Below are 23,181 nucleotides of genomic sequence, written 5' to 3' on the forward strand. Positions count from 1 at the left end.
CTAGCTTGTTGGGAACACAAAGTTTCTTTTCAGTTGCAAACTCCATTCCATACATATATATGGGGAGGTACAAGCTCCAACTCGATTTTACAGTGAAACCTGCAGGAACATCTAACTGGCAGTAGGAAACAGACTGAGAAAGCAGAGAAAAATGTCTCCTGCAACCCGTTCCCTTGGTGCTAGATGAACGAACGTCTCTGTACCTGCTCAGTTCTGAGAGATAATTGTGTGTGAAAGCCGTCCTTCACCTAGCTTGTTGGGAACACAAAGTTTCTTATCAGTGGCAAACTCCAATCCATACATATATATGGGGAGGTACTAGCTCCAACTCGGTTTTACAGTGAAAACTGCAGGAACTTCAAACCGGCACTAGGATACAGACTGAGAAAGCAGAGAAAAAGTGTCTCCTGCAACCCGTTCCCTTGGTGCTAGATGAACGAACGTCTCTCCACTTGCTCAGTTCTGAGAGTTAATTGTGTGTGAAAGCCGTACTTCACCTAGCTTGTTGGGAACACAAAGTTTCTTTTCAGTAGCAAACTCCACTCCATGCATATATACGGGGAGGTACTAGCTCCAAATCTGTTTTACAGTGAAAACTGCAGGAACTTCAAACCGCCACTAGGAAACAGACTGAGAAACCAGAGTAATAGTTTCACCTGCAACCCGTTCCCTTTGTGCTAGATGAACGAACGTCTCTCCACATGCTTAGTTCTGAGAGATAAGTGTGTGTGAAAGCCGTCCTTCAGCTAGCTTGTTGGGAACACAAAGTTTCTCTTCAGTTGCAAACTCCACTCCATACATATATATGGGGAGGTACTAGCTCCAACTCGGTATTACAGTGAAAACTGCAGGAACTTCAAACCGGCACTAGAAAACAGACTGAGAAACCAGAGTAATAGTTTCTCCTGCAACCCGTTCCCTTTGTGCTAGATGAACGAACGTCTCTCCACATGCTCATTTCTGAGAGATATGTGTGTGTGAAAGCCGTCCTTCACTTAGCTTGTTGGGAACACAAAGTTTCTCTTCAGTTGCAAACGCCACTCCATACATATATATGGGGAGGTACTAGCTCCAACTCGGTTTTACAGTGAAAACTGCAGGAACTTCAAACCGGCACTAGGAAACAGACTGAGAAACCAGAGTAAAAGTTTCTCCTGCAACTCGTTCCCTTTGTGCTAGATGAACGAACGTCTCTCCACATGCTCAGTTCTGAGAGATAATTGTGTGTGAAAGCCGTCCTTCAGCTAGCTTGTTGGGAACACAAAGTTTCTCTTCAGTTGCAAACTCCACTCCATACAAATATAAGGGGAGGTACTAGCTCCAACTCGGTTTTACAGTGAAAACTGCAGGAACTTCAAACCGGCACTAGGAAACAGACTGAGAAATCAGAGTAAAAGTTTCTCCTGCAACCCGTTCCATTTGTTCTAGATGAACGAACGTCTCTCCACATGCTCAGTTCAGAGAGATAAGTGTGTGTGAAAGCCGTCCTTCATTTAGCTTGTTGGGTACACAAAGTTTCTCTTCAGTTGCAAACTCCACTCCATACAAATATATGGGGAGGTACTAGCTCCAACTCGGTTTTACATAGAAAACTGCAGGAACTTCAAACCGGCACTAGGAAACAGACTGAGAAACCAGAGTAAAAGTTTCTCCTGCAACCCGTTCCCTTGGTGCTAGATGAACGATCGTCTCTCCACATGCTTAGTTCTGAGAGATAAGTGTGTGTGAAAGCCGTCCTTCACCTAGCTTGTTGGGAACACAAAGTTTCTCTTCAGTTGCAAACTCCACTCCATACAAATATATGGGGAGGTACTAGCTCCAACTCGGTTTTACAGTGAAAACTGCAGGAACTTCAAACCGGCACTAGGAAACAGACTGAGAAACCAGAGTAAAAGTTTCTCCTGCAAACCGTTCCCTTTGTGCTAGATGAACGAACGTCTCTCCACATGCTCAGTTCTGAGAGATAAGTGTGTGTGAAAGCCGTCCTTCACTTAGCTTGTTGGGAAAACAAAGTTTCTCTTCAGTTGCAAACTCCACTCCATACAAATATATGGGGAGGTACTAGCTCCAACTCGGTTTTACAGTGAAAACTGCAGGAACTTCAAACCGGCACTAGGAAACAGACTGAGAAACCAGAGTAAAAGTTTCTCCTGCAACCCGTTCCCTTTGTGCTAGATGAACGAACGTATCTCCACATGCTCAGTTCTGAGAGATAAGTGTGTGTGAAAGCCGTCCTTCACCTAGCTTGTTGGGAACACAAAGTTTCTCTTCAGTTGCAAACTCCACTCCATACAAATATATGGGGAGGTACTAGCTCCAACTCGGTTTTACAGTGAAAACTGCAGGAACTTCAAACCGGCACTAGGAAACAGACTGAGAAACCAGAGTAATAGTTTCACCTGCAACCCGTTCCCTTTGTGCTAGATGAACGAACGTCTCTCCACATGCTTAGTTCTGAGAGATAAGTGTGTGTGAAAGCCGTCCTTCAGCTAGCTTGTTGGGAACACAAAGTTTCTCTTCAGTTGCAAACTCCACTCCATACATATATATGGGGAGGTACTAGCTCCAACTCGGTATTACAGTGAAAACTGCAGGAACTTCAAACCGGCACTAGAAAACAGACTGAGAAACCAGAGTAATAGTTTCTCCTGCAACCCGTTCCCTTTGTGCTAGATGAACGAACGTCTCTCCACATGCTCATTTCTGAGAGATATGTGTGTGTGAAAGCCGTCCTTCACTTAGCTTGTTGGGAACACAAAGTTTCTCTTCAGTTGCAAACGCCACTCCATACATATATATGGGGAGGTACTAGCTCCAACTCGGTTTTACAGTGAAAACTGCAGGAACTTCAAACCGGCACTAGGAAACAGACTGAGAAAGCAGAGTAAAAGTTTCTCCTGCAACTCGTTCCCTTTGTGCTAGATGAACGAACGTCTCTCCACATGCTCAGTTCTGAGAGATAAGTGTGTGTGAAAGCCGTCCTTCAGCTAGCTTGTTGGGAACACAAAGTTTCTCTTCAGTTGCAAACTCCACTCCATACAAATATATGGGGAGGTACTAGCTCCAACTCGGTTTTACAGTGAAAACTGCAGGAACTTCAAACCGGCACTAGGAAACAGACTGAGAAATCAGAGTAAAAGTTTCCCCTGCAACCCGTTCCATTTGTTCTAGATGAACGAACGTCTCTCCACATGCTCAGTTCAGAGAGATAAGTGTGTGTGAAAGCCGTCCTTCGTTTAGCTTGTTGGGTACACAAAGTTTCTCTTCAGTTGCAAACTCCACTCCATACAAATATATGGGGAGGTACTAGCTCCAACTCGGTTTTACATAGAAAACTGCAGGAACTTCAAACCGGCACTAGGAAACAGACTGAGAAACCAGAGTAAAAGTTTCTCCTGCAACCCGTTCCCTTGGTGCTAGATGAACGATCGTCTCTCCACATGCTTAGTTCTGAGAGATAAGTGTGTGTGAAAGCCGTCCTTCACCTAGCTTGTTGGGAACACAAAGTTTCTCTTCAGTTGCAAACGCCACTCCATACATATATATGGGGAGGTACTAGCTCCAACTCGGTTTTACAGTGAAAACTGCAGGAACTTCAAACCGGCACTAGGAAACAGACTGAGAAACCAGAGAAAAAGTGTCTCCTGCAACCCGTTCCCTTGGTGCTAGATGAACGAACGTCTCTCCACTTGCTCAGTTCTGAGAGATAAGTGTGTGTGAAAGCCGTCCTTCACCTAGCTTGTTGGGAACACAAAGTTCCTTTTCAGTAGCAAAATCCACTCCATGCATATATACGGGGAAGTACTAGCTCCAAATGTGATTTACAGTGAAAACTGCAGGAACTTCAAACCGCCACTAGGAAACAGACTGAGAAACCAGAGAAAAAGTGTCTCCTGCAACCTGTTCCCTTGGTGCTAAATGAACGAACGTCTCTCCACTTGCTCAGTTCTGAGAGGTAATTGTGTATGAAAGCCGTCCTTCACCTAGCTTGTTGGGAACACAAAGTTTCTTTTCAGTTGCAAACTCCATTCCATACATATATATGGGGAGGTACTAGCTCCAAGTCGGTTTTACAGTGAAAACTGCAGGAACTTCTAACCGGCACTAGGAAACAGACTGAGAAAGCCGAGAAAAAGTGGCTCCTGCAACCCGTTCCCTTGGTGCTAGATGAACGAACGTCTCTCCAATTGCTGATTTCTGAGAGATAAGTGTGTGTGAAAGCCGTCCTTCACCTAGCTTGTTGGGAACACAAAGTTTCTTTTTCAGTTGCAAACTTCATTCCATACATATATATGGGGAGGTACAAGCTCCAACTCGGTTTTACAGTGAAAACTGCAGGAACTTCTAACCGGCACTAGGAAACAGACTGAGAATGCAGAGAAAAAGTGACTCCTGCAACCCGTTCCCTTGGTGCTAGATGAACGAACGTCTCTCCACTTGCTTAGTTCTGAGAGATAAGTGTGTGTGAAAGCCGTCCTTCACCTAGCTTGTTGGGAACACAAAGTTTCTTATCAGTTGCAAACTCCACTCCATACATATATATGGGGAGGTACTAGCTCCAAGTCGGTTTTACATTGAAAACTGCAGGAACTTCAAACCGCCACTAGGAAACAGACTGAGAGACCAGAGAAAAAGTGTCTCCTGCAACCCGTTCCCTTTGTGCTAGATGAACGAACGTCTCTCCACTTGCTTAGTTCTGAGAGATAAGTGTGTGTGAAAGCCGTCCTTCACCTAGCTTGTTGGGAACACAAAGTTTCTTTTCAGTAGCAAACTCCACTCAATGCATATATACGGGGAGGTACTAGCTCCAAGTCGGTTTTACAGTGAAAACTGCAGGAACTTCTAACCAGCACTAGGAAACAGACTGAGAAAGCCGGGAAAAAGTGTCTCCTGCAACCCGTTCCCTTGGTGCTAGATGAACGAACGTCTCTCCACTTGCTGAGTTCTGAGAGATAAGTGTGTGTGAAAGCCGTCCTTCACCTAGCTTGTTGGGAACTCAAAGTTTCTTTTCAGTTGCAAACTCCATTCCATACATATATATGGGGAGGTACAAGCTCCAACTCGATTTTACAGTGAAAACTGCAGGAACATCTAACTGGCACTAGGAAACAGACTGAGAAAGCAGAGAAAAATGTCTCCTGCAACCCGTTCCCTTGGTGCTAGATGAACGAACGTCTCTGTACCTGCTCAGTTCTGAGAGATAATTGTGTGTGAAAGCCGTCCTTCACCTAGCTTGTTGGGAACACAAAGTTTCTTTTCAGTAGCAAACTCCACTCCATGCATATATACGGGGAGGTACTAGCTCCAAATCTGTTTTACAGTGAAAACTGCAGGAACTTCAAACCGCCACTAGGAAACAGACTGAGAAACCAGAGAAAAAGTGTCTCCTGCAACCCTTTCCCTTGGTGCTAGATGAACGAACGTCTCTCCACTTGCTGAGTTCTGAGAGATAATTGTGTGTGAAAGCCGTCCTTTACTTAGCTTGTTGGGAACACAAAGTTTCTTTTCAGTTGCAAACTCCATTCCATACATATATATGGGGAGGTACTCGCTCCAAGTCGGTTTTACAGTGAAAACTGCAGGAACTTCTAACCGGCACTAGGAAACAGACTGAGAAAGCCGAGAAATATTTTCTCCTGCAACCCGTTCCCTTGGTGCTAGATGAACGAACGTGTCTCCACTTGCTCAATTCTGAGAGATAAGTGTGTGTGAAAGCCGTACTTCACCTAGCTTGTTGGGAACACAAAGTTTCTTTTCAGTTGCAAACTCCATTCCATACATATATATGGGGAGGTACAAGCTCCAACTCGGTTTTACAGTGAAAACTGCAGGAACTTCTAACCGGCACTAGGAAACAGACTGAGAAAGCAGAGAAAAAGTGTCTCCTGCAACCCGTTCCCTTGGTGCTAGATGAACGAACGTCTCTGTACCTGCTCAGTTCTGAGAGATAAGTGTGTGTGAAAGCCATTCTTCACCTAGCTTGTTGGGAACACAAAGTTTCTTATCAGTTGCAAACTCCACTCCATACATATATATGGGGAGGTACTAGCTCCAACTCGGTTTTACAGTGAAAACTGCAGGAACTTCAAACCGGCACTAGGATAAAGACTGAGAAAGCAGAGAAAAAGTGTCTCCTGCAACCCGTTCCCTTGGTGCTAGATGAACGAACGTCTCTCCACTTGCTCAGTTCTGAGAGATAAGTGTGTGTGAAAGCCGTCCTTCACCTAGCTTGTTGGGAACACAAAGTTTCTTTTCAGTTGCAAACTCCATTCCATGCATATATACGGGGAGGTACTAGCTCCAAGTCGGTTTTACAGTGAAAACTGCAGGAACTTCTAACCAGCACTAGGAAACAGACTGAGAAAGCCGGGAAAAAGTGTCTCCTGCAACCCGTTCCCTTGGTGCTAGATGAACGAACGTCTCTCCACTTGCTGATTTCTGAGAGATAAGTGTGTGTGAAAGCCGTCCTTCACCTAGCTTGTTGGGAACACAAAGTTTCTTTTCAGTTGCAAACTCCATTCCATACATATATATGGGGAGGTACAAGCTCCAACTCGATTTTACAGTGAAACCTGCAGGAACATCTAACTGGCAGTAGGAAACAGACTGAGAAAGCAGAGAAAAATGTCTCCTGCAACCCGTTCCCTTGGTGCTAGATGAACGAACGTCTCTGTACCTGCTCAGTTCTGAGAGATAATTGTGTGTGAAAGCCGTCCTTCACCTAGCTTGTTGGGAACACAAAGTTTCTTATCAGTGGCAAACTCCAATCCATACATATATATGGGGAGGTACTAGCTCCAACTCGGTTTTACAGTGAAAACTGCAGGAACTTCAAACCGGCACTAGGATACAGACTGAGAAAGCAGAGAAAAAGTGTCTCCTGCAACCCGTTCCCTTGGTGCTAGATGAACGAACGTCTCTCCACTTGCTCAGTTCTGAGAGTTAATTGTGTGTGAAAGCCGTACTTCACCTAGCTTGTTGGGAACACAAAGTTTCTTTTCAGTAGCAAACTCCACTCCATGCATATATACGGGGAGGTACTAGCTCCAAATCTGTTTTACAGTGAAAACTGCAGGAACTTCAAACCGCCACTAGGAAACAGACTGAGAAACCAGAGAAAAAGTGTCTCCTGCAACCCTTTCCCTTGGTGCTAGATGAACGAACGTCTCTCCACTTGCTGAGTTCTGAGAGATAATTGTGTGTGAAAGCCGTCCTTTACTTAGCTTGTTGGGAACCCAAAGTTTCTTTTCAGTTGCAAACTCCATTCCATACATATATATGGGGAGGTACTCGCTCCAAGTCGGTTTTACAGTGAAAACTGCAGGAACTTCTAACCGGCACTAGGAAACAGACTGAGAAAGCCGAGAAATATTTTCTCCTGCAACCCGTTCCCTTGGTGCTAGATGAACGAACGTGTCTCCACTTGCTCAATTCTGAGAGATAAGTGTGTGTGAAAGCCGTACTTCACCTAGCTTGTTGTGAACACAAAGTTTCTTTTCAGTTGCAAACTCCATTCCATACATATATATGGGGAGGTACAAGCTCCAACTCGGTTTTACAGTGAAAACTGCAGGAACTTCTAACCGGCACTAGGAAACAGACTGAGAAAGCAGAGAAAAAGTGTCTCCTGCAACCCGTTCCCTTGGTGCTAGATGAACGAACGTCTCTGTACTAGCTCAGTTCTGAGAGATAAGTTTGTGTGAAAGCCATCCTTCACCTAGCTTGTTGGGAACACAAAGTTTCTTATCAGTTGCAAACTCCACTCCATACATATATATGGGGAGGTACTAGCTCCAACTCGGTTTTACAGTGAAAACTCCAGGAACTTCAAACCGGCACTAGGATACAGACTGAGAAAGCAGAGAAAAAGTGTCTCCTGCAACCCGTTCCCTTGGTGCTAGATGAACGAACGTCTCTCCACTTGCTCAGTTCTGATAGTTAATTGTGTGTGAAAGCCGTCCTTCACCTAGCTTGTTGGGAACACAAAGTTTCTTTTCAGTAGCAAACTCCACTCCATGCATATATACGGGGAGGTACTAGCTCCAAATCTGTTTTACAGTGAAAACTGCAGGAACTTGAAACCGCCACTAGAAACAGAATGAGAAACCAGAGAAAAAGTGTCTCCTGCAACCCGTTCCCTTGGTGCTAGATGAACGAACGTCTCTCCACTTGCTCAGTTCTGAGAGATAATTGTGTGTGAAAGCCGTCCTTCACCTAGCTTGTTGGGAACACAAAGTTTCTTTTCAGTTGCAAACTCCATTCCATACATATATATGGGGAGGTACAAGCTCCAACTCGGTTTTACAGTGAAACCTGCATTAACTTCTAACCGACACTAGGAAACAGACTGAGAAAGCAGAGAAAAAGTACCTCCTGCAACCCGTTCCCTTGGTGCTAGATGAACGAACGTCTCTGTACCTGCTCAGTTTTGAGAGATAAGTGTGTGTGAAAGCCGTCCTTCACCTAGCTTGTTGGGAACACAAAGTTTCTTTTCAGTTGCAAACTCCATTCCATACATATATATGGGGAGGTACAAGCTCCAACTCGGTTTTACAGTGAAAACTGCAGGAACTTCTAACCGACACTAGGAAACAGACTGAGAAAGCAGAGAAAAAGTACCTCCTGCAACCCGTTCCCTTGGTGCTAGATGAACGAACGTCTCTGTACCTGCTCAGTTTTGAGAGATAAGTGTGTGTGAAAGCCGTCCTTCACCTAACTTGTTGGGAACACAAAGCTTCTTTTCAGTAGCAAACTCCACTCCATGCATATATACGGGGAGGTACTAGCTCCTAATCTGTTTTACAGTGAAAACTGCAGGAACTTCAAACCACCACTAGGAAAAAGACTGAGAAACCAGAGAAAAAGTGTCTCCTGCAACCCGTTCCCTTGGTGCTAGATGAACGAACGTCTCTCCACTTGCTCAGTTCTGAGAGATAATTGTGTGTGAAAGCCGTGCTTCACTTAGCTTGTTGGGAACACAAAGTTTCTTTTCAGTTGCAAACTCCATTCCATACATATATATGGGGAGGTACTAGCTCCAACTCGGTTTTACAGTGAAAACTGCAGGAACTTCTAACCGGCACTAGAAAACAGACTGAGAAAGCCGAGAAAAATTGTCTCCTGCAACCCGTTCCCTTGGTGCTAGATGAACGAACGTCTCTCCACTTGCTGAGTTCTGAGAGATAAGTGTGTGTGAAAGCCGTCCTTCATCTAGCTTGTTGGGAACACAAAGTTTCTTTTCAGTTGCAAACTCCATTCCATACATATATATGGGGAGGTACAAGCTCCAACTCGGTTTTACAGTGAAAACTGCAGGAACATCTAACCGGCACTAGGAAACAGACTGAGAAAGCAGAGAAAAAGTTTCTCCTGCAACCCGTTCCCTTGGTGCTAGATGAACGAACGTCTCTGTACCTGCTCAGTTCTGAGAGATATGTGTGTGTGAAAGCCGTCCTTCACCTAGCTTGTTGGGAACACAAAGTTTCTTATCAGCTTCAAACTCCACTCCATACATATATATGGGTAGGTACTAGCTCCAACTCGGTTTTACAGTGAAAACTGCAGGAACTTCAAACCGGCACTAGGATACAGACTGAGAAAGCATAGAAAAAGTGTCCCTGCAACCCGTTCCCTTGGTGCTAGATGAACGAACGTATCTCCACTTGCTCAGTTTTGAGAGATAAGTGTGTGTGAAAGCCGTTCTTCACCTAGCTTGTTGGGAACACAAAGTTTCTTTTCAGTAGCAAACTCCACTCCATGCATATATACGGGGAGGTACTAGCTCCAAATCTGTTTTACAGTGAAAACTGCAGGAAATTCAAACCGCCACTAGGAAACAGAATGAGAAACCAGAGAAAAAGTTTATCCTGCAACCCGTTCCCTTGGTGCTAGATGAACGAAAGTCTCTCCACTTGCTGAGTTCTGAGAGATAAGTGTGTGTGAAAGCCGTCCTTCACTTAGCTTGTTGGGAACACAAAGTTTCTTTTCAGTTGCAAACTCCATTCCATACATATATATGGGGAGGTACTAGCTCCAAGTCGGTTTTACAGTGAAAACTGCAGGAACTTCTAACCGGCACTAGGAAACAGACTGAGAAAGCCGAGAAAAAGTGTCTCCTGCAACCCGTTCCCTTGGTGCTAGATGAACGAACGTCTCTCCACTTGCTCAATTCTGAGGTATAAGTGTGTGTGAAAGCCGTCCTTCACCTAGCTTGTTGGGAACACAAAGTTTCTTTTCAGTTGCAAACTCCATTCCATACATATATATTGGGAGGTACTAGCTCCATGTCGGTATTACAGTGAAAACTGCAGGAACTTCTAACCGACACTAGGAAACAGGTTGAGAAAGCAGAGAAAAAGTGTCTCCTGCAACTCGTTCCCTTGGTGCTAGATGAACGTACGTCTCTCCACTTGCTCAGTTCTGAGAGATAATTGTGTGTGAATGCGGTCCTTCACTTAGCTTGTAGGGAACACAAAGTTTCTTTTCAGTTGCAAACTCCATTCCATACATATATATGGGGAGGTACTAGCTCCAAGTCGGTATTACAGTGAAAACTGCAGGAACTTCTAACCGGCACTAGGAAACAGACTGAGAAAGCCGAGAAATAGTGTCTCCTGCAACCCGTTCCCTTGGTGCTAGATGAACGAACGTCTCTCCACTTGCTGATTTCTGAGAGATAAGTGTGTGTGAAAGCCGTCCTTCACCTAGCTTGTTGGGAACACAAAGTTTCTTTTCAGTGGCAAACTCCATTCCATACTTATATATGGGGAGGTACAAGCTCCAACTCTGTTTAACAGTGAAATTGCAGGAACTTCAAACCGGCACTACGAAGCAGACTGAGAAAGCAGAGAAAAAGTGTCTCCTGCAACCCGTTCCCTTGGTGCTAGATGAACGAACATCTCTCCACTTGCTCAGTTCTGAGAGATAAGTGTGTGTGAAAGCCGTCCTTCACCTAGCTTGTTGGGAACACAAAGTTTTTTTTCAGTTGCAAACTCCATTCCATACATATATATGGTGAGGTACTAGCTCCAACTCGGTTTTACAGTGAAAACTGCAGGAACTTCAAACCGGCACTAGGAAACAGACTGAGAAAGCAGAGTAAAATGTCTCCTCAAACCCGTTCCCTTGGTGCTAGATGAACGAACGTCTCTCCACTTGCTCAGTTCTGAGAGATAAGTGTGTGTGAAAGCCGTCCTTCACCTAGCTTGTTGGGAACACAAAGTTTCTTTTCAGTTGAAAACTCCATTCCATACATATATATTGGGAGGTACTAGCTCCATGTCGGTATTACAGTGAAAACTGCAGGAACTTCAAACCGGCACTAGGAAACAGACTGAGAAAGCAGAGAAAAAGTGTCTCCTGCAAACCGTTCCCTTGGTGCTAGATGAACGAACGTCTCTGTACATGCTCATTTCTGAGAGATAAGTGTGTGTGAAAGCCGTCCTTCAACTAGCTTGTTGGGAACACAAAGATTCTTTTCAGTTGCAAATTCCACTCCATACATATATATCGGAAAGTTCTAGTTCCAACTCTGTTTAACAGTCAAATTTCAGGAACTTCAAACTGGCACTAGGAAGCAGACTGAGAAAGCAGAGAAAAAGTGTCTCCTGCAACCCGTTCCCTTGGTGCTAGATGAACGAACGTCTCTCCACTTGCTCAGTTCTGAGAGATAAGTGTGTGTGAAAGCCGTCCTTCACCTAGCTTGTTTTGAACACAAAGTTTCTTTTCAGTTGCAAACTCCATTCCATATATATATATGGGGAGGTAGTAGCTCCAACTCGGTTTTACAGTGAAAACTGCAGGAACTTCTAACCGGCACTAGGAAACAGACTGAGAAAGCAGAGTAAAATGTCTCCTCAAACCCGTTCCCTTGGTGCTAGATGAACGAACGTCTCTCCACTTTCTCAGTTCTGAGAGATAAGTGTGTGTGAAAGCCGTCCTTCACCTAGCTTGTTGGGAACACAAAGTTTGTTTTGAGTTGCAAACTCCATTCCATACATATAAATGGTGAGGTACTAGCTCCAAATCGGTTTGACAGTGAAAACTGCAGGAACTTCAAACCGGCACTAGGAAACAGACTGAGAAAGCAGAGTAAAATGTCTCCTCAAACCCGTTCCATTGGTGCTAGATGAACGAACGTCTCTCCACTTGCTCAGTTCTGAGAGATAAGTGTGTGTGAAAGCCGTCCTTCACCTAGCTTGTTGGGAACACAAAGTTTCTTTTCAGTTGCAAACTCCGTTCCATACATATATATGGGGAGGTACTAGCTCCATGTCGGTTTTACAGTGAAAACTGCAGAAACTTCAAACCGGCAATAGGAAACAGACTGAGAAAGCAGAGAAAAAGTGTCTCCTGCAAACCGTTCCCTTGGTGCTAGATGAACGAACGTCTCTGTACATGCTCATTTCTGAGAGATAAGTGTGTGTGAAAGCCGTCCTTCAACTAGCTTGTTGGGAACACAAAGATTCTTTTCAGTTGCAAATTCCACTCCATACATATATATCGGAAAGTTCTAGTTCCAACTCTGTTTAACAGTCAAATTGCAGGAACTTCAAACGGGCACTAGGAAACAGACTGAGAAAGCAGAGAAAAAGTGTCTCCTGCAACCCGTTCCCTTGGTGCTAGATGAACGAACGTCTCTGTACATGCTCATTTCTGAGAGATAAGTGTGTGTGAAAGCCGTCCTTCACCTAGCTTGTTTTGAACACAAAGTTTCTTTTCAGTTGCAAACTCCATTCCATATATATATATGGGGAAGTACTAGCTCCAACTCTGTTTTACAGTGAAAACTGCAGGAACTTCTAACCGGCAATAGGAAACAGACTGAGAAAGCAGAGTAAAATGTCTCCTGAAACCCGTTCCCTTGGTGCTAGATGAACGAACGTCTCTCCCCTTGCTCAGTTCTGAGAGATAAGTGTGTGTGAAAGCCGTCCTTCACCTAGCTTGTCGGGAACACAAAGTTTCTTTTCAGTTGCAAACTCCATTCCATACATATATATGGGGAGGTACTAGCTCCATGTCGGTTTTACAGTGAAAACTGCAGGAACTTCAAACCGGCACTAGGAAACAGACTGAGAAAGCAGAGAAAAAGTGTCTCCTGCAACCCGTTCCCTTGGTGCTAGATGAACGAACGTCTCTCCACTTGCTCAGTTCTGAGGGATAAGTGTGTGTGAAAGTCGTCCTTCACCTAGCTTGTTGGGAACACAAAGTTTCTTTTCAGTTGCAAACTCCATTCCATACATATATATGGGGAGGTACAATATTCAACTCGGTTTTACAGAGAAAACTGCAGGAACTTCAAACCGGCACTAGGAAACAGACTGAGAAAGCAGAGAAAAAGTGTCTATTGCAACCCGTTCCCTTGGTGCTAGATGAACGAACCTCTCTCCACTTGCTCAGTTCTGAGAGATATGTGTGTGTGAAAGCCGTCCTTCACCTAGCTTGTTGGGAACACAAAGTTTCTTTTCAGTTGCAAACTCCATTCCATAGATATATATGGGGAGGTACAAGCTCCAAATCGGTTTAACAGTGAAAACTGCAGGAACTTGAAACCGCCACTAGGAAACAGACTGAGAAAGCAGAGAAAAAGTGTCTCCTGCAACCCGGTCCCTTGGTGCTAGATGAACGAACGTCTCTCCACTTGCTCAGCTCTGAGAGATAAGTGTGTGTGAAAGCCGTCCTTCACCTAGCTTGTTGGGAACACAAAGTTTCTTATCAGTTGCAAACTCCACTCCATACATATATATGGGGAGGTACTAGCTCCAACTCGGTTTTACAGTGAAAACTGCAGGAACTTCTAACCAGCACTAGGAAACAGACTGAGAAAGCCGGGAAAAAGTGTCTCCTGCAACCCGTTCCCTTGGTGCTAGATGAACGAACGTCTCTCCACTTGCTCAGTTCTGAGAGATAATTGTGTGAGAAAGCCGTCCTTCACCTAGCTTGTTGGGAACACATAGATTCTATTCAGTAGCAAACTCCACTCCATACATATAAATGGGGAGGTACTAGCTCCAACTCGGTTTTACAGTGAAAACTGCAGGAACTTCAAACCGGCACTAGGAAACAGACTGAGAAAGCAGAGAAAAAGTGTCTCCTGCAACCCGTTCCCTTAGTGGTAGATGAACGAACGTCTCTCCACTTGCTCAGTTCTGAGAGATAAGTGTGTGTGAAAGCCTTCCTTCACCTAGCTTGTTGGGAACACAAAGTTTCTTTTCAGTAACAAACTCCACTCCATGCATATATATGGGGAGTTACTAGCTCCAAATCTGTTTTACAGTGAAAACTGCAGGAACTTAAAACCAGCACTAGGATAAAGACTGAGAAAGCAGAGAAAAAGTGTCTCCTGCAACCCGTTCCCTTGGTGCTAGATGAACGAACGTCTCTCCACTTGCTCAGTTCTGAGAGATAATTGTGTGTGAAAGCCGTCCTTCACCTAGCTTGTTGGGAACACAAAGTTTCTTTTCAGTAGCAAACTCCACTCCATGCATATATACGGGGAGGTACTAGCTCCAAGTCGGTTTTACAGTGAAAATTGCAGGAACTTCTAACCAGCACTAGGAAACAGACTGAGAAAGCCGGGAAAAAGTGTCTCCTGCAACCCGTTCCCTTGGTGCTAGATGAACGAACGTCTCTCCACTTGCTGAGTTCTGAGAGATAAGTGTGTGTGAAAGCCGTCCTTCACCTAGCTTGTTGGGAACACAAAGTTTCTTTTCAGTAGCAAACTCCACTCCATGCATATATACGGGGAGGTAATAGCTCCAAGTCGGTTTTACAGTGAAAATTGCAGGAACTTCTAACCAGCACTAGGAAACAGACTGAGAAAGCCGGGAAAAAGTGTCTCCTGCAACCCGTTCCCTTGGTGCTAGATGAACGAACGTCTCTCCACTTGCTGAGTTCTGAGAGATAAGTGTGTGTGAAAGCCGTCCTTCACCTAGCTTGTTGGGAACACAAAGTTTCTTTTCAGTTGCAAACTCCATTCCATACATATATATGGGGAGGTACAAGCTCCAACTCGATTTTACAGTGAAAACTGCTGGAACATCTAACTGGCACTAGGAAACAGACTGAGAAAGCAGAGAAAAATGTCTCCTGCAACCCGTTCCCTTGGTGCTAGATGAACGAACGTCTCTGTACCTGCTCAGTTCTGAGAGATAATTGTGTGTGAAAGCCGTCCTTCACCTAGCTTGTTGGGAACACAAAGTTTCTTTTCAGTAGCAAACTCCCCTCCATGCATATATACGGGGAGGTACTAGCTCCAAATCTGTTTTACAGTGAAAACTGCAGGAACTTCAAACCGCCACTAGGAAACAGACTGAGAAACCAGAGAAAAAGTGTCTCCTGCAACCCTTTCCCTTGGTGCTAGATGAACGAACGTCTCTCCACTTGCTGAGTTCTGAGAGATAATTGTGTGTGAAAGCCGTCCTTTACTTAGCTTGTTGGGAACACAAAGTTTCTTTTCAGTTGCAAACTCCATTCCATACATATATATGGGGAGGTACTCGCTCCAAGTCGGTTTTACAGTGAAAACTGCAGGAACTTCTAACCGGCACTAGGAAACAGACTGAGAAAGCCGAGAAATATTTTCTCCTGCAACCCGTTCCCTTGGTGCTAGATGAACGAACGTGTCTCCACTTGCTCAATTCTGAGAGATAAGTGTGTGTGAAAGCCGTACTTCACCTAGCTTGTTGGGAACACAAAGTTTCTTTTCAGTTGCAAACTCCATTCCATACATATATATGGGGAGGTACAAGCTCCAACTCGGTTTTACAGTGAAAACTGCAGGAACTTCTAACCGGCACTAGGAAACAGACTGAGAAAGCAGAGAAAAAGTGTCTCCTGCAACCCGTTCCCTTGGTGCTAGATGAACGAACGTCTCTGTACCTGCTCAGTTCTGAGAGATAAGTGTGTGTGAAAGCCATTCTTCACCTAGCTTGTTGGGAACACAAAGTTTCTTATCAGTTGCAAACTCCACTCCATACATATATATGGGGAGGTACTAGCTCCAACTCGGTTTTACAGTGAAAACTGCAGGAACTTCAAACCGGCACTAGGATAAAGACTGAGAAAGCAGAGAAAAAGTGTCTCCTGCAACCCGTTCCCTTGGTGCTAGATGAACGAACGTCTCTCCACTTGCTCAGTTCTGAGAGATAAGTGTGTGTGAAAGCCGTCCTTCACCTAGCTTGTTGGGAACACAAAGTTTCTTTTCAGTTGCAAACTCCATTCCATGCATATATACGGGGAGGTACTAGCTCCAAGTCGGTTTTACAGTGAAAACTGCAGGAACTTCTAACCAGCACTAGGAAACAGACTGAGAAAGCCGGGAAAAAGCGTCTCCTGCAACCCGTTCCCTTGGTGCTAGATGAACGAACGTCTCTCCACTTGCTGATTTCTGAGAGATAAGTGTGTGTGAAAGCCGTCCTTCACCTAGCTTGTTGGGAACACAAAGTTTCTTTTCAGTTGCAAACTCCATTCCATACATATATATGGGGAGGTACAAGCTCCAACTCGATTTTACAGTGAAACCTGCAGGAACATCTAACTGGCACTAGGAAACAGACTGAGAAAGCAGAGAAAAATGTCTCCTGCAACCCGTTCCCTTGGTGCTAGATGAACGAACGTCTCTGTACCTGCTCAGTTCTGAGAGATAATTGTGTGTGAAAGCCGTCCTTCACCTAGCTTGTTGTGAACACAAAGTTTCTTATCAGTGGCAAACTCCAATCCATACATATATATGGGGAGGTACTAGCTCCAACTCGGTTTTACAGTGAAAACTGCAGGAACTTCAAACCGGCACTAGGATACAGACTGAGAAAGCAGAGAAAAAGTGTCTCCTGCAACCCGTTCCCTTGGTGCTAGATGAACGAACGTCTCTCCACTTGCTCAGTTCTGAGAGATAATTGTGTTTGAAAGCCGTCCTTTACTTAGCTTGTTGGGAACCCAAAGTTTCTTTTCAGTTGCAAACTCCATTCCATACATATATATGGGGAGGTACTCGCTCCAAGTCGGTTTTACAGTGAAAACAGCAGGAACTTCTAACCGGCACTAGGAAACAGACTGAGAAAGCCGAGAAATATTTTCTCCTGCAACCCGTTCCCTTGGTGCTAGATGAACGAACGTCTCTCCACTTGCTGAGTTCTGAGAGATAAGTGTGTGTGAAAGCCGTCCTTCACCTAGCTTGTTGGGAACACAAAGTTTCTTTTCAGTAGCAAACTCCACTCCATGCATATATACGGGGAGGTAATAGCTCCAAGTCGGTTTTACAGTGAAAATTGCAGGAACTTCTAACCAGCACTAGGAAACAGACTGAGAAAGCCGGGAAAAAGTGTCTCCTGCAACCCGTTCCCTTGGTGCTAGATGAACGAACGTCTCTCCACTTGCTGAGTTCTGAGAGATATGTGTGTGTGAAAGCCGTCCTTCACCTAGCTTGTTGGGAACACAAAGTTTCTTTTCAGTAGCAAACTCCCCTCCATGCATATATACGGGGAGGTACTAGCTCCAAATCTGTTTTACAGTGAAAACTGCAGGAACTTCAAACCGCCACTAGGAAACAGACTGAGAAACCAGAGAAAAAGTGTCCCCTGCAACCCTTTCCCTTGGTGCTAGATGAACGAACGTCTCTCCACTTGCTGAGTTCTGAGAGATAATTGTGTGTGAAAGCCGTCCTTTACTTAGCTTGTTGGGAACACAAAGTTTCTTTTCAGTTGCAAACTCCATTCCATACATATATATGGGGAGGTACTCGCTCCAAGTCGGTTTTACAGTGAAAACTGCAGGAACTTCTAACCGGCACTAGGAAACAGACTGAGAAAGCCGAGAAATATTTTCTCCTGCAACCCGTTCCCTTGGTGCTAGATGAACGAACGTGTCTCTACTTGCTCAATTCTGAGAGATAAGTGTGTGTGAAAGCCGTACTTCACCTAGCTTGTTGGGAACACAAAGTTTCTTTTCAGTTGCAAACTCCATTCCATACATATATATGGGGAGGTACAAGCTCCAACTCGGTTTTACAGTGAAAACTGCAGGAACTTCTAACCGGCACTAGGAAACAGACTGAGAAAGCAGAGGAAAAGTGTCTCCTGCAACCCGTTCCCTTGGTGCTAGATGAACGAACGTCTCTGTACCTGCTCAGTTCTGAGAGATAAGTGTGTGTGAAAGCCATTCTTCACCTAGCTTGTTGGGAACACAAAGTTTCTTATCAGTTGCAAACTCCACTCCATACATATATATGGGGAGGTACTAGCTCCAACTCGGTTTTACAGTGAAAACTGCAGGAACTTCAAACCGGCACTAGGATAAAGACTGAGAAAGCAGAGAAAAAGTGTCTCCTGCAACCCGTTCCCTTGGTGCTAGATGAACGAACGTCTCTCCACTTGCTCAGTTCTGAGAGATAAGTGTGTGTGAAAGCCGTCCTTCACGTAGCTTGTTGGGAACACAAAGTTTCTTTTCAGTTGCAAACTCCATTCCATGCATATATACGGGGAGGTACTAGCTCCAAGTCGGTTTTACAGTGAAAACTGCAGGAACTTCTAACCAGCACTAGGAAACAGACTGAGAAAGCCGGGAAAAAGCGTCTCCTGCAACCCGTTCCCTTGGTGCTAGATGAACGAACGTCTCTCCACTTGCTGATTTCTCAGAGATAAGTGTGTGTGACAGCCGTCCTTCACCTAGCTTGTTGGGAACACAAAGTTTCTTTTCAGTAGCAAACTCCACTCCATGCATATATATGGGGAGGTACTAGCTTCAAGTCGGTTTTACAGTGAAAACTGCAGGAACTTCTAACCAGCACTAGGACAGAATGAGAAAGCCGGGAAAAAGTGTCTCCTGCAACCCGTTCCCTTGGTGCTAGATGAACGAACGTGTCTCCACTTGCTCAATTCTGAGAGATAAGTGTGTGTGAAAGCCGTACTTCACCTAGCTTGTTGGGAACACAAAGTTTCTTTTCAGTTGCAAACTCCATTCCATACATATATATGGGGAGGTACAAGCTCCAACTCGGTTTTACAGTGAAAACTGCAGGAACTTCTAACCGGCACTAGGAAACAGACTGAGAAAGCAGAGAAAAAGTGTCTCCTGCAACCCGTTCCCTTGGTGCTAGATGAACGAACGTCTCTGTACTAGCTCAGTTCTGAGAGATAAGTGTGTGTGAAAGCCATCCTTCACCTAGCTTGTTGGGAACACAAAGTTTCTTATCAGTTGCAAACTCCACTCCATACATATATATGGGGAGATACTAGCTCCAACTCGGTTTTACAGTGAAAACTGCAGGAACTTCAAACCGGCACTAGGATAAAGACTGAGAAAGCAGAGGAAAAGTGTCTCCTGCAACCCGTTCCCTTGGTGCTTGATGAACGAACGTCTCTCCACTTGCTCAGTTCTGAGAGATAAGTGTGTGTGACAGCCGTCCTTCACCTAGCTTGTTGGGAACACAAAGTTTCTTTTCAGTAGCAAACTCCACTCCATGCATATATATGGGGAGGTACTAGCTTCAAGTCGGTTTTACAGTGAAAACTGCAGGAACTTCTAACCAGCACTAGGAAACAGAATGAGAAAGCCGGGAAAAAGTGTCTCCTGCAACCCGTTCCCTTGGTGCTAGATGAACGAACGTCTCTCCACTTGCTGAGTTCTGAGAGATAAGTGTGTGTGAAAGCCGTCCTTCACCTAGCTTGTTGGGAACACAAAGTTTCTTTTCAGTTGCAAACTCCATTCCATACATATATATGGGGAGGTACTCGCTCCAAGTCGGTTTTACAGTGAAAACTGCAGGAACTTCTAACCGGCACTAGGAAACAGACTGAGAAACCCGAGAAATATTTTCTCCTGCAACCCGTTCCCTTGGTGCTAGATGAACGAACGTGTCTCCACTTGCTCAATTCTGAGAGATAAGTGTGTGTGAAAGCCGTACTTCACCTAGCTTGTTGGGAACACAAAGTTTCTTTTCAGTTGCAAACTCCATTCCATACATATATATGGGGAGGTACAAGCTCCAACTCGGTTTTACAGTGAAAACTGCAGGAACTTCTAACCGGCACTAGGAAACAGACTGAGAAAGCAGAGAAAAAGTGTCTCCTGCAACCCGTTCCCTTGGTGCTAGATGAACGAACGTCTCTGTACCTGCTCAGTTCTGAGAGATAAGTGTGTGTGAAAGCCATTCTTCACCTAGCTTTTTGGGAACACAAAGTTTCTTATCAGTTGCAAACTCCACTCCATACATATATATGGGGAGGTACTAGCTCCAACTCGGTTTTACAGTGAAAACTGCAGGAACTTCAAACCGGCACTAGGATAAAGACTGAGAAAGCAGAGAAAAAGTGTCTCCTGCAACCCGTTCCCTTGGTGCTAGATGAACGAACGTCTCTCCACTTGCTCAGTTCTGAGAGATAAGTGTGTGTGAAAGCCGTCCTTCACCTAGCTTGTTGGGAACACAAAGTTTCTTTTCAGTTGCAAACTCCATTCCATGCATATATACGGGGAGGTACTAGCTCCAAGTCGGTTTTACAGTGAAAACTGCAGGAACTTCTAACCAGCACTAGGAAACAGACTGAGAAAGCCGGGAAAAAGCGTCTCCTGCAACCCGTTCCCTTGGTGCTAGATGAACGAACGTCTCTCCACTTGCTGATTTCTGAGAGATAAGTGTGTGTGAAAGCCGTCCTTCACCTAGCTTGTTGGGAACACAAAGTTTCTTTTCAGTTGCAAACTCCATTCCATACATATATATGGGGAGGTACAAGCTCCAACTCGATTTTACAGTGAAACCTGCAGGAACATCTAACTGGCACTAGGAAACAGACTGAGAAAGCAGAGAAAAATGTCTCCTGCAACCCGTTCCCTTGGTGCTAGATGAACGAACGTCTCTGTACCTGCTCAGTTCTGAGAGATAATTGTGTGTGAAAGCCGTCCTTCACCTAGCTTGTTGGGAACACAAAGTTTCTTATCAGTGGCAAACTCCAATCCATACATATATATGGGGAGGTACTAGCTCCAACTCGGTTTTACAGTGAAAACTGCAGGAACTTCAAACCGGCACTAGGATACAGACTGAGAAAGCAGAGAAAAAGTGTCTCCTGCAACCAGTTCCCTTGGTGCTAGATGAACGAACGTCTCTCCACTTGCTCAGTTCTGAGAGATAATTGTGTGTGAAAGCCGTCCTTCACCTAGCTTGTTGGGAACACAAAGTTTCTTTTCAGTTGCAAACTCCATTCCATACATATATATGGGGAGGTACTCGCTCCAAGTCGGTTTTACAGTGAAAACTGCAGGAACTTCTAACCGGCACTAGGAAACAGACTGAGAAAGCCGAGAAATATTTTCTCCTGCAACCCGTTCCCTTGGTGCTAGATGAACGAACGTGTCTCCACTTGCTCAATTCTGAGAGATAAGTGTGTGTGAAAGCCGTACTTCACCTAGCTTGTTGGGAACACAAAGTTTCTTTTCAGTTGCAAACTCCATTCCATACATATATATGGGGAGGTACAAGCTCCAACTCGGTTTTACAGTGAAAACTGCAGGAACTTCTAACCGGCACTAGGAAACAGACTGAGAAAGCAGAGAAAAAGTGTCTCCTGCAACCCGTTCCCTTGGTGCTAGATGAACGAACGTCTCTGTACTAGCTCAGTTCTGAGAGATAAGTGTGTGTGAAAGCCATCCTTCACCTAGCTTGTTGGGAACACAAAGTTTCTTATCAGTTGCAAACTCCACTCCATACATATATATGGGGAGGTACTAGCTCCAACTCGGTTTTACAGTGAAAACTGCAGGAACTTCAACCCGGCACTAGGATAAAGACTGAGAAAGCAGAGGAAAAGTGTCTCCTGCAACCCGTTCCCTTGATGCTTGATGAACGAACGTCTCTCCACTTGCTCAGTTCTGAGAGATAAGTGTGTGTGACAGCCGTCCTTCACCTAGCTTGTTGGGAACACAAAGTTTCTTTTCAGTAGCAAACTCCACTCCATGCATATATATGGGGAGGTACTAGCTTCAAGTCGGTTTTACAGTGAAAACTGCAGGAACTTCTAACCAGCACTAGGAAACAGAATGAGAAAGCCGGGAAAAAGTGTCTCCTGCAACCCGTTCCCTTGGTGCTAGATGAACGAACGTCTCTCCACTTGCTGAGTTCTGAGAGATAAGTGTGTGTGAAAGCCGTCCTTCACCTAGCTTGTTGGGAACACAAAGTTTCTTTTCAGTTGCAAACTCCATTCCATACATATATATGGGGAGGTACAAGCTCCAACTCGATTTTACAGTGAAAACTGCAGGAACATCTAACCGGCACTAGGAAACAGACTGAGAAACCAGAGAAAAATGTCTCCTGCAAACCGTTCCCTTGGTGCTAGATGAACGAACGTCTCTGTACCTGCTCAGTTCTGAGAGATAATTGTGTGTGAAAGCCGTCCTTCACCTAGCTTGTTGGGAACACAAAGTTTCTTATCAGTGGCAAACTCCACTCCATACATATATATGGGGAGGTACTAGCTCCAACTCGGTTTTACAGTGAAAACTGCAGGAACTTCAAACCGGCACTAGGATACAGACGTAGAAAGCAGAGAAATAGTGTCTCCTGCAACCCGTTCCCTTGGTGCTAGATGAACGAACGTCTCTCCACTTGCTCAGTTCTGATAGTTAATTGTGTGTGAAAGCCGTCCTTCACCTAGCTTGTTGGGAACACAAAGTTTCTTTTCAGTAGCAAACTCCACTCCATGCATATATACGGGGAGGTACTAGCTCCAAATCTGTTTTACAGTGAAAACTGCAGGAACTTCAAACCGCCACTAGAAACAGAATGAGAAACCAGAGAAAAAGTGTCTCCTGCAACCCGTTCCCTTGGTGCTAGATGAACGAACGTCTCTCCACTTGCTCAGTTCTGAGAGATAATTGTGTGTGAAAGCCGTCCTTCACTTAGCTTGTTGGGAAAACAAAGATTCTTTTCAGTTGCAAACTCCATTCCATATATATATATGGGGAGGTACTAGCTCCCAGTCGGTTTTACAGTGAAAACTGCAGGAACTTCTAACCGGCACTAGGAAACAGTCTGAGAAGGCCGAGAAAAAGTGTCTCCTGCAACCCGTTCCCTTGGTGCTAGATGAACGAACGTCTCTCCACTTGCTCAATTCTGAGAGATAAGTGTGTGTGAAAGCCGTCCTTCACCTAGCTTGTTGGGAACACAAAGTTTCTTTTCAGTTGCAAACT

Source organism: Camelus bactrianus, unplaced genomic scaffold (genome assembly GCF_048773025.1).
Source record: "Camelus bactrianus isolate YW-2024 breed Bactrian camel unplaced genomic scaffold, ASM4877302v1 HiC_scaffold_43, whole genome shotgun sequence".
Classification (NCBI taxonomy): domain Eukaryota; kingdom Metazoa; phylum Chordata; class Mammalia; order Artiodactyla; family Camelidae; genus Camelus; species Camelus bactrianus.